The 12,642-nt window shown below is 48.0% G+C and overlaps 1 long non-coding RNA gene across 3 annotated transcripts in view; it reads right to left on the bottom strand.

Annotated features, from left to right (window-relative positions):
* LOC109387193 (uncharacterized) overlaps positions 1–12,642 on the bottom strand; it is a 78,525-nt gene that overhangs the window by 23,436 nt on the left and 42,447 nt on the right. For 2 of the 3 annotated variants that reach the window (XR_002124936.1, XR_002124934.1), the window contains exon 1: positions 1,700–1,983. The exons of the other annotated variant lie outside the window; for it this stretch is intronic. This is a non-coding gene — a long non-coding RNA (uncharacterized LOC109387193). Of the gene's footprint in view, positions 1–1,699; positions 1,984–12,642 lie in introns of those variants that run through there. 3 annotated transcript variants of the gene reach the window in all.

Genomic DNA, 12,642 nt, shown 5'->3' with positions numbered 1-12,642 from the left:
GGGGGAAAAAAGAAAAAGAAAAGCCTGAAAGCTAAGAAAATAAAGAGGACATTTTTTTATGTGATGGCAAATCAGGGAAGCTTTCGGGCACCTACTGTTTATGATTGAGAAGGCCTTCATATGTTAAACTTTGTGCATTTATGAAGTATTAAATAGAACCCCGTTCCTACGAAGTAATACCCAACCCCTGCAGCTCAGCCTCATGTCTCCTGCAGCAGGCTGTCAGAGAAGCCTGCGTGGAAAGGTCTGGAGCCTGAGTCTTAGTTAGCAATCACAGGGAGTCAGTATTCTCCAGTATGATGATTTTATACTCACACATACACAGCCCCGAACAGAACATGCACTATACCACCGTTTATATACCACAGTCATGGTGTGTGTTCTCATGCAAATGCTTTCATAGAGCGTGTGCTAACGCACACACACACACACACACACACACACACACACACACACAGAGTCTTTTTCAACTGTGAATTTTAAGGTTTTAGCTAAACTTCCGAAAGGCCTCCTTTACAACAACTGCAAGATAACTGAAACCCCGATGAATCAGTTTCTCTCCTCGCAAAATGGAGGTTAAAATCAATAATAATAAATGGATCGTTTGGAAAGTACCTGAGATCCTGAGGCTAAAGGTAGTATATAAACATACGAGAGCCCGATCTTGTAGAATGGACACACTGAACCACCCCTGGGTGTTATTTATCCACCAATGAAAAGGCTGATGCGAATACACAGCTGGCAGCACGGGTTTCTTCTCAGGATGCCTAGAACTGAGCACCTGATATAACTACACGGCCATAGTAATCCAGGTGTGTCGACGGTTTGGAGAGCAAATCTCTGAAGTATGCATTTCTCGGCTCGTTGTGCCTGCCCACACGCAAGCACAGGCACAAACCGTGCAAACCTCCTGCTCTTCTCTGCAAAACTGCTATCATTTCATTCTGGTCTATTACTAGATTATATCCCCAGTAATGGCGATGGTGGTCCAGGGAAAAAAAAATAAAAAGAGCAAATAGCAGAGCAAAGAATAGCGAGGTCTGATGAAGCACGGAGCCCCAAAACCCTGGGGTCCCCCGTTTCATCTTTAGTTACTTGTCAACCCAGAGGCCTGGCCTATAGGAACCAAGCTCGCCAGCCTTTGCATGTGGGTGAACTTTCTAGACAAGGGCAGTGAGGACTGACGGGAAGAAACCAGATCCATAGCTGGTCCCCGCTGCGTCCGCGCCCAAGCCTCTTCTCTCTGAAGCCAGGCATGGCCAACCGTTCGTTCCCTTTGGGTGAATCTTGCAAACTGAAAGCAAAGGCGAGTTTGAGAGGAGGCGAAGGCAGAAGATAGAAGCCTGGCCAGGAATAGGGAGACGCGTGGCCGGAAAGCTTGCCTCTTGGGAGAAGAAGCATTCACACTGTGTCCACCCACCCACCCATCACTGATTATCCCCCCAAATCAAGGGAGCCCACGCTGCTCCTGCCCGCACATCAGCCCCTTCCCTGGTGGAGTTGGGTCTGCTTCTCCCACAGAGGGCGGCCAGACAGGACTCTGCCGGAAGCCCGCAGGTCACCACCGGGGCCTAAACTGTGACAACAGGAGAAGGAATAAGACTCAGAACTGAAACATCTGTCAGAGGTGGGGGTGGGGGGTACGGGGGAAGGTCAGATTCAACTGACAAACCGCTTTTTAACCCGGGCAAGTACTCACCTGGAGCTGGCATGAGGGTTGACAAAGAAAGTCAGGTCAAAATCCAAAATCCAAATGAGCGAATCCAAGGGTCTCTACCCTGGCCTCTTTTCCTCTGTCCCCAGGTCATCAGGTGTGGCTTAGCTGACCAAGGACATGGCCCTGATCAATTCCACCAGGTTGTCAAAAGGGGCAAAGGGGTCTGGCCTAATCCCGCCACTAGTCCTCGGTCTCAAACCAGCTTTGGGCGCCGAAAGGACAGCGGTGGAGTGCCGAACGCTTGCTCCGACATTGACTGAGCCACTGAGGACCTCAATCCGATCTTTTATAGTGCTTTGTTTATTACCTGTGTGCCCTTATTTCATAAGGGAACTGAGAAAGAGAGAGAGAGAGAGAGCAGGAATGATGAAGATGACTATTAGTAGCACTCCAAAGACAGCTTTTCTTAAGCTTCATTCATAGCAGCGAATGTGGCCAAACAACCCAGCAATTGTTCTCTCAAATGTCACCTTTCTGTATGGGCCACTGTGCCGATAAAACTCGGCTCTCTCGTTTTTTTGCTCCCCCTGGTTCCCCCACACACACACATACACTAAAAAAAAATTGCTGTGTGATCCTCTGAATATCTCCAGAGAAACTGAACCTACAAGGAGAGCTTTTCTTCTTCTCCCTGCCACCCCCCCTCCTCGTTTTTTCTTTCTTCTTCATGCAGCTCGAACAATTTGGCTCTGTTCTGGGTGCATTCCTGTGGCCCATTCTCTTTCAGTCCCCTGCGCAGGGCAGAGAACGGTGGACCAGGAGAACACAGGCCCACATTCAGACCCAGGACGGTGCTTGGGGCTGGAGGGGTGGGGGGTTGGGGAGAAAGGCGAACCAAATGTACCTATGATTGTTACGCCACCAACTTAATACCTGGGCAGAGAGACAAAGGCTCTTTAGAAAAAGTCCAGGCTACAGGGTAACCCGTTCCCTCTCCCTCCAGGAGTTCAAAAGATAACAGGAGCTGAAAATGAGGCTCTAACATAATTAAAGTTTTCCAAGTCACTGCAGGAGCTATTACAAATGATGACAGAGAACTTCACTGCTGGCCCCCTTCGATGAACAATCCGTGCTCATACGTACAGAGTGTGTGTGTGTGTGTGTGTGTGTGTGTGTGCATGCACGCGCACAGATGCACACACAGCCCTCCATTCCTGGACAGAGTGATCAATACGCTCAGAGCCCTACACCTTTTACATAAGCAGAGGTGTAATCATTGCTCAGAAAGTCCCTGATTTAAAGGGAACCTGCAAAATGACAAAGCCCTCGCAACATGAACCCTATTTTATTCTTAACCCAGGGTAAGTGGACATTTAACCTTTTTCTACCCATGTGTTTATTTTTGCTTGGGGTCCAGAAATTGCACTTGCCCGTGGGAAAGGATGGAGGGCTCTGAATAAGTTCTGATGATCGAGGAAGGGGGATCACTGTCGTTTAAACAAATAACAACACGTTTCGAGGGCCTGTCCTGGAAGCAGGCTGGTGCCACGTGCATTATAGTCAGACATCAAAGGCCAGCATGGACACAACGCCTCATGGTCCTTAGCTCCATGGTCCTGGCGAAAGTCTTCATGAACAGAAAGAGCTTGTAGCAAGAAAACTGGTGAGCAGCACCAGGAAGACTCAGGCCTAGAAGGTCACTGAGAAATCAGAATATGTACTTGAGTCCCAAGCAGGATTTTTCTATCTTGTAATTAAAAACAAACAAAACAAAACAAAAAAACAAACACACTTAGGAAACTGCTCCAAACCACAGCTTTATTTATGTGTTTCTCAAACAGACTGTAAGCTCCATGAGAACAGGGACTAGATCACTGGGTCCCCAGCATCGAGCACCCACCCGTAAGTACTAAATGACTCTTGTTGAGCGTTGACAATTTCCAGATTTATAAGGAAGAGAAAAACAAATGCACAGTGGTGGCTGGAGCCAGCTGGACCCACTCGCAGGGGCCGATTGTTACATTTACAAGAGTTCTGTGAGCCAGTTGATAAACACAGCTACTCTTAAAAGTTAAATTCTATAAACACAATTAAATAAGTTATACTAAAAACAAAGGTAAATAAGCTTATCACTTCCATCCTATTTTATAGTGTTTTTACTATTATCTCTGCTCTTGAGTTTCTTTACACTTCCTGTATCGATATAATGAAATTCTGTACAATTGTAACAGTTGCCCATCTCTCTCCGACTGTGTGTGTGATGATGTCACATTCTTAGCTTGACGTTGGCCATGGCAGGAACGTTGATACCGTGGAAACTTTAAAAAAATCCTACAAATCAGGGTTTGATTTATGGTTTTGTGATTGCCTAGACTTAAGAGAGTGATGAAGAAATTGCTAACAATGTAAATTAAACATAAAAGTATATCACTTCTATAGTAGTTACATTGTGCATGGTCAAGTATAAATATAAATATAAATCTTATGGAAATATTCTTTCAGTATTCAAAAACTATTCTTTTATTCAGTGAAGGAATTACTTACATCATTGACTAAGAAATGAGGTTCCAACATGTGTCTTCATTGTTTCATCTAACCCGTTAACCAAAATGAAAATATCAACCAGCATTTGTGTTAAAACTATCCTCTCTCATCAACTGCAAAAGAACACTGAGTGGAATGTTTTTCGAGAATAAATTCACTGCCTGGAATTTACAATAAAGGGTATTGCATATTTTATAATTATCTGCAAATTACGTGCTACACATCCCTTATGTCAAGATTTATCATCAGCTTATGCATGTATAAATGTGAATGGTTTTTTTTACAGAGCTGGTTGTTAGACATTTATCAGCACACCACTGACCAATAGCATAACTGCGGGTAAAGAAAGGGGGTAATTTTAGTGATTTATAGGACAAGTAGAAGTATATGTGTGTGGGGGGGGTTCGGGTAGTGCATCACTTGAGTTGGGTTTAATAGAGGCAGACCACAAAATGTTGAAAGAAGGCTATTGGTAGCAAATGACAGTGTAAGCTATGCCTACTGTTTCATCGGAGCCACCGAGAACATGGCTCGTTGAAATACAGGCAAAGGAGGCAAGACCACCCCCCTTAATTGTTCATACACCTGGATAGTGTTTTACAGTTTCCAAAAGGTCTTTTGCACAAACTATCCTGTGAGTCCCATAAGGGCCTTGTGATAAAGACAAGATGGGGAGTATCTCCACTTCGTGGATGAGCCCATGAAGGTTCGAAAGGCTTGTTTGTGTGCCCAGAGTCACAAACTCAGGTAAGAGTAGAGCCCAGGTCTTCTGATTCCCAGTCCTGTGTTCCTCAAGGGAGGATCACAATACACCCTTTGGAGCAGCTCTTCTGGAGAGTTCCATCCCTCTTGGACCTGAGTGTGAGCACGGAGGCAGTGCAGTGGGGAAAGGAGGCACCGGGGAATCTGAAAGTCCCGTTGTCAACCTCACTCACACTCACTAGCCCTGTCTCCTGGGGCAACGAGGTCAGAGTCCAGGCTTTGATCTGTCGGTCACGTACAGCCCCGGGGCAGCCGCCACCAGGCCAGAGAACCAACGCAGCAGATGCTACGCAGTTCAGGGCCCATAGCAGCACGGATTGGAGTGCTGGTTTCATACTTTATCTTTTTGTAGAGTAACAGAAACCTTGGTATTTTTTCAAGCAAAATCCTACATGAAACAGCAAAACGTAATTCAGACTAAAAGGTGAGTTTCTGTGGTTGAGTAGAGATAGATGGAGGGGCCCGCCAGTTAACAGTTACAGCTGCGGTCTGCTCATGGGGACCCTTAAAGCACCCCAAAAACCATAGTCTCCTGGAACTACTTTTTAGAAATCCACATTAGGATTTAATTGTAATGAGGGCAGTGTGTGTGTGTATGTGTGTGTGTGTGCGTGTGTGTGTGCACATGTGTGTGTGCTTGTGTATGTGTGCATGTGTGTGGGTAGGTGGGTGTGCGTGTGTGCATCTATGTGTGTGTGTGCGCATGTGTGTGTGTGTGTGTGTGTGTGTGTGTGTGCACACGCATACCCCCCGGCGGGCAGGGGGCCCCAGGTTGCACTGTGGGTCTCCCCCAGAAGCTTGGCTAGGTTCCTTGGAATCTCCTGCCACTGGTCACAATGGGCAAAACGAAAGCATGGGGCCCTTTAGTAGAACTGGGTGGAAGGAAACAAAGCTTGGAGCATACATCGTACCATAGAAAGGCAGGCAGGTGAATCTTTAATCACAGTGATGCCTAGCAGGCTTGTTAAACTCCCAGCACAGCTCTGAGCACTTCAAGTGGATTATCATTTTAAACGGTTTACAGCCTCCCCTTGAGATCGACACTCCCATCATCTTGACTTTGCAGACAAATTCATGCTTCACGAGATTAAGTAATATCTTCGAGCTTTTCCTGCGTGTAAGTGGGGAAGCCGCATCAGGGCTGGCTTTCTGGGCGTGCAGGGGCCCACGCCTGTTCTGCAGGCTTCGTCTCAAAAGTCTTAATAATTTTATCTTTGAATTTGTGTTTTGTGAAGTCAGACGGAGCACATCCGGGGTCTCGGGGGCTCTGCTCACCTGTGGTCCTGCCTCTCTGGGATGCGTTCTCAGCCACATGCTCCCCCATCCCTCAGGCTCCAAGTCTGCCTGTCCTCCCCTGTGCCACCCCTGCCCCGGACCACTGCCCACCTTGGGGCAGCACCTGGGTCCTGCAGACAAGGAAGAGCTCGTGTTCTGTCATCACCCTCCACACCCAGCGGGAGCCTGAGGCCAGGCACACGAGAGACAGGGTCAAGTGCAGACCCTGGGTTTCTTCACTGAGGAGACCCCAGCCATTTCCACCTGGGGCGAGTGAGGAGGCCTCTCACCCACCCCCGCCCCAGATTCTGAGCATGTCCTGGAACGAAGCTTGCCATCTCTTTGAGGTCACGTGTCCACTATGCGTCTGGGCTGCGGGCCCGTGACTTCCCTGCTCCCAGGCCAGGCCTCGCATTTTCATTTTGCTGTGGACCCCATGCGTTCTGTTCCTCGACCTCGCTAAGGTTCAAACCCAGACACCTCAAGTCAAGAGATGGAGCCACTGATCACCGTGCAGGACGCCTCCCTCTTCTGCCCACGAGGGCCGGCACCTTTCTCCTCTTCCCTTCACTGTTCAACCAGCTTCCCATTCCAGCACTGATGGACCCCTCCTTTGCCGGCAGCCACGTGACAAAAAGAGGGGAAGCACGCAACAAACCAAGGGCCCCGGGTGGGTCCTGTGCTCATCCCACAGGAAGAGGGACTTTCCTTTCCCACGGGTGTATCTGCCCACAGGTCTTCTTTTCAGGGTCCATTAACCATTATTCTAGGAGCACTAACGAGGGAGGATAAAGGTCCCCCGAAGGATAAAGGGCAGGGTTCCCCCAGCTTGTGAAATGGACTATAATGTTGGAAGTTACTCCAGGGACAGAGAAAGCACAGGCGAGGAGCCAGCCACAGCTCCTAGGGGCAGCCTTTCCCTCCCGCCCCCATGACCCAGCTTCCTAGAACCACGAGAGATGCTTCCATTTTCTCTTCGGACGATCAGCATATAAATTCCCGAAGGGCAGGATCTCTGCCTGCCTTGCTTGCTGCTGGCACAGGACAATGCCTTCTGAGAGCCGACGCGTCATGAATATTTAGGGGCTTGATGCCGTTGGATGAATGATCGTATCTGTGAACTCTGTCACTGGCATGCGTGTTGTCTTTAGCGCTTAGATGTTTAGAATTAGGAGTGAGGAGGGAAGTCCTCCTCCTCTCGCTCATCCCTTCCTTCCTTCCCCTTGCCTCAGTCTCCGCGGTAACCAATAGCAAACAGGCCAGAGCCCCTTCGCTCCTTAACAAAGCCAAACAGGTGTGAGAGATTAGCTCCTTGGCCGGAGCCTCTGTCCAATGAAACCATGTCAAGCGCCCCCCCTAATAAAGTCCAGAGCTGTAAGCAATTCCCCTTGTTATTAAGCAGGAAAGAAAACAGCCCGGCTCCTTCCCAATTAGCTCGGAGGACCCTCCGATGAGCCGAATTTAAACCAGAGACCTGCCATGATCTGGCTTCCAGCGCAGACAGGGCCTGCCCTCCCCAGCGAGTGGAAACTCACTGGCCCAGGTTCCCAGCCATCTTGGCACGAGGGTGCAGACAGCCCCCAAGCCCCCACCCCAATATCCATGGGCTGTCTCTGCCTCTGATTCAAACCATCTTTGCGACTCCCTGCCAGAGCCCTTACTTTGATTTTCCATATGTAGCCTAGGCCTCCTCTGCCGGGGTAGTGTTTATAGAGATGGGCTTTTTGACAGTTTTGCTGTCAGTGAAAGAGGGGATGGGATCCCTCCCCTGAACATGAATCACTTTCTTGTCATCCAGAAAAGGGGGAAGGTCAACATCCTGAAGGAATAACAACAACAAAGTAGGAACCCCAAGGGATCTTGCAGTGGGACTGTCTCGTCTTTCCTTCCCGCCTTGCACCGCCCCCCGCGGCCGCCTCAAACTAGTAGGTGGTGGAGTGGGAAACAGAAAGACTCCGGGGTGCTTCCGAAGATGGTCCCTAGCTGTGTGACCTGGTGTTTCCACATGGGGCCGGAGGCGCTCGGACCACTGAAGCCATCTCACCCGTTCCCCCACTCCGCCTTAGACAGCGTTTGGAGGGAAACTGTGCACCTTGAACACCTCACCTGAATAGGGGATGTTTAAGCCGTGTTCGAAATAAGCTCTGAATAAAGGTCATGACAGCGAGGCACTCTCCGAAGGCACGACACTAATTCTCAGAAGAACTGTATGAATCCTATACACGAAGTATTTAAAAAGTTACTTGTCCAAAGCACACAGCTAGCCACTGGTAGAACTAGCATTTGAACCCAGTGTCCAGATAGAGAATTCAGGTGGATTTTGTGCTGTTGGCCATTTTGCTTCTCCCTCCTCAGCACCCCCTTCTGGGCATGTGGTGGGATTATATCTCCTGGGCTCTGCTGTTGGGTGGGACCTGATGACCAACACTGGCCAATGAGTTGTGAACAAAGGTGATGTGTATCACACCCAGGCTGAGCCAGTGTGGTCTTTCCAGAATGTACTGTTCCCTCTGCCACACTCATTGTCAGTGTTCTAGAAAGTTCTGCCAGCCTGGGTCCCAGAATAAGGATGACAATGACAAGGGATCAATACCCTCACCTTCTGGTGATAGATACATAGTGTGAATAAGAAAATAAACTTTACAGTTTAAATCCATTAAGATTTGGGGGTTATTACTGTAAAAGTGAGGAAGGTGGTTAGCTTTGGAGGGAAGGGAGGGACAGGGAATGCGAAGGAACTTCCGGGGTGCTCATCTAAACTCCATTTCCTAACTTGAGTGCTGGTTACGAGGATGTTAGCTTTACAATATCATCAATAGTTGTTTTGTGTGGACTTCTGTATCCACGTTTTATTTTACACTAAAAGGTTAAAAAATATTTGGGGGCTGTTTGTTACCACACTATAACAGCCCTGACTGATACACATTCACAGCTCCCATTATGAAGTACTTTCTTGTCTTAGCGACACCCCCTTCTGCTGAGATGTCAACAAATTTCTGCCTTCTGAGATGAGAACTGAAACCTTTTGTTTTTTTCTGGTAAGCCTAAGTCTTATGAAAAGGACAAAGTAGAAACATGAAACGTACCATGAAATGCATTCACTGGGGCAGAAAGACGTGAGAGGGCCCTTATCCAGAATTTCCTTAGGGATTATGGCTGCATTCCAAAAGGCAAGACATGGTTGACTCTGAAATAGACTCCAAATAGAGGACAGCACCTGAACCTTCTCTCTGACTCTGCGCCTCTCTGACCCAGCACCCTCGACGCAGCCTCTTGTGGTTACTTGAACCCCTGGCGCACTGAGGGAGGCAAACGGGACATGGGACACTAAGCAGCATTCACCCAAAGGACAGGAAGGTCCTGATGGTCTTCAATGTGTCCCCTTTGGCGAATGCCTGAGAGATATTCGGAGGAATCTTCTAGCTCATCTAGAGGTGAAGCCAGGCTACAAAGGGCGGAAGGGACCTGTAATGCCTTTCCCCTGCCATGACCCTCGCTCAAGCAAGGAAGACTGGCTGGCTCTTGCAACACCTGGGAGCTTGGAAAGGTAAGGACGCTCTAAAAACTGTGCCAAAACAGCTCCCCACACCCCAACCCATGTTCGGCGTAGACAAGCAGGATGCTTTTCTCCGAAAGCCACTGGGGTGTCCTGCCACCCATTCCCCTTCTATGCACTGCCCCCCAGTAAGCCATCGCTTCATGGGGGGATAACAAAGGCTACCAGTGAGAGGAAAAAAATACTTTTTGGTTTGATTTTGGTTTGGTTTGCTTTATAAAGTTACTGATCTAACGTGCAAAAGTTCTCTGCAAGTTCAACTATATTTTAGAACTCTTGTCCTCTTGAAAATCAGTTCCCAAACCAAGCCCCAGATTCTTCCCACCCACCTGCAGGCAAACTGCTGAGTATTCACTCCAAATTCAGCTCTGCCAGGGCCCCCTGTCAGCACTCAGAGGCTGTTGACCAACAACTATTTCCCAAGCTTGGCGTTTGCTGATCTAACCTCATTAAGCCAACGCAAGAAGTCTGTGAGATTGATTTCTCCCATATAATCAGCCCAGACTATTAGTCACCAGGGCAGCCTGGCACATGATCTGGTCCCTTCCGTAAGAGGTGGCAAACGAGCAACATAATAAACCACCCTGCAATCTGGGGAGAGATAAATTGCTAATCTGTGGCTGTCATACCTTAAATGAATTTTCATGACCGTCTGGAGTGACGCTAAACTTCAAGGTCCTATAATTATAATCCATTGATAGTTTATTGTCACCTCCTAAGAGCATAAAACATTATCACCTCAATACCAAGGTCCAGTTGGGTGTGAGCCCTCCTGCTGTAAAGTACAGGTGGCAGCAGATGGATGCACAAGGGAAGGCAGTTATGCCCCCACCCCACCCCCACCATACCCGGAAACACCCACAAGAGAAGCCCATACCAGGCATGAATCATTTACTACAAAACTATCCAATCGGGCCACGTTCTCCAGGCACAGGCGTCTGCCCTTTCTCTCTCCAGGGCCCTTCTCTCTTTGTACCTTATAGCTTAGCTATTTGCAAGAGATTAGACAACCTGCTGGTAAAGGGTGCAAAGTTGGGAGGCAGAATTCTTGCACTTGAATTCTGGTTCCCTTTATCCTTAGTTGTGTGACCTTGAGCAGCTGTGTCTCAGTTTTTTCCTCTATAAAATGGGAGTGTAAGAGTATCTACTTGCCTCACAGTGTTCTTATGAGGACTGAGTCAATTCATGGCAAGCACTTAGAAGGATCCCTGCACAGAGAGAACGTTCTGTGCAGCCCACATGTTACTATTACAACATGCGTGACAGTGTGGGTAGCTGCCATTGCTTGCCTTCTAGACTGTAAGTCACATGTTCGTAGAAAACGTATTTGAGACGTCTTTTGATATTTAGACTAAACTCTAGAGGCAAATCCTGGAATGCACCCCAAGGGCCCAGCGGTGTTCCCAGTGCATAGTGGGTACTTAATTACAATGTTTAGAAAGCCTTACACTTTGTAAATATCAGAAATTCCTACTGAATGAGCAAAAAAAAAACACTCAAAACTGATTTTTATGTGCTTTTCCTTTAAATGATCTTGGGCTCTGTTTAATAGATCGTGGTGCTAAACAGATGGAGACTTAGGGAAAGGAAGGGTCCTCCCCTGAGCATGGAGGGAGGTAGCGACAGGACATGGAACTGAGGCGGAAGGGATGTCCTGTTCACTTAAAAAGATGCTATAGTCTGCCCCTGGTTACGGATCCTTTGGTGCATGTGTTTGACGCTGGGAACCACATTTAAGAGGGGCCCCAACAAACCACTGTGTGTTAAGAGAGGTGATGAGAAGGTTCCTGAAAGCATGTGGTATGTGGTAAACTAACTGAGTGCCAGAGAAGAGAAAACGTCGAGGGAATCAGGAAAACTGTGTCCCGGGCTCTGTGGAGTTTGGAACCGTGTTCTTGGTCACCTTCCAGATACAGTGGTCACGAATACAACGTGATGTTGCCTCCAACATGGCCTGGCCCCCAAATTCCTGGTTCTCCTGATGTAGTCGCAAGTTATACTGCTAATGCCATACATGTTTCACTTCAATGGCTCCTCTACTCAGCGGAATCAAGTTCAGAGCCCTTAGCCTGGCATTCAAGGTCCATATGGACCTGCTCCTGCCCAGTGCCCTCTGCTTCAGGTGTGCTATGGAATAGATGACTCTAGCTTGCCGATGGGTGATTTAACCACCCAGTTTTCTCTTTTATCACTTTCTCAGCCTCATGAAACCCCACCCTACTTCTGAAGGCTCAGTTCTGAGGTCACATCATCGACAAAGCCTTCTCCCCGCTCCCCTGCTGAGCTAAGCACTCTTCCACCCCCAGGAACTTTGTGCATAACTGACTCTGTCACCCCTCTGAACCCCTTAAAGGCAAGTCCTGGGGTGTATCCAACTTTATGCCCCACGGGCCTAGCAGCATTCCTGGCACATAGTAGGTATGGAACAGATGTGGAGTGAATAGAAGGTGGAGACAATGCCCTAGTTAGCAAGAGAAAGATGTTTTAATTATGAGAACTAAGCCCCAAATTGGACTGTGCTAGACAGGTACAAAGACCTGTGGTTCCCATGCAGGGATGTTGTGGAAAGGATTTCACATTCATTAGAAGGCTGAACTCCCAAAGGACCTTTAAGAGCTTGTATCAGTCTAGACTTGAGGTTCAAGGACACCATGGCATTTGCAACTTCAGCTCCTGACCTGCCGCCACATCGTTGGAAAAAGAGACATATGGAAGTCTTGGTCCTGAGACCTGCAATCCTACAGTGGCATTTTTCCAAGAAATGGATGGTTTTCACCTGTGGGAAATGAAATAAATATGAACGTTTTTAACTCGAGAGCGAAAGAGATAATCTAGCAGTGATTATAAC

Source organism: Hipposideros armiger, unplaced genomic scaffold, assembly GCF_001890085.2.
Source record: "Hipposideros armiger isolate ML-2016 unplaced genomic scaffold, ASM189008v1 scaffold_150, whole genome shotgun sequence".
NCBI lineage: Eukaryota > Metazoa > Chordata > Mammalia > Chiroptera > Hipposideridae > Hipposideros > Hipposideros armiger.
Note: the sequence above shows the minus strand (reverse complement) of the source record. Positions and strands in the feature narration are given on the sequence as shown.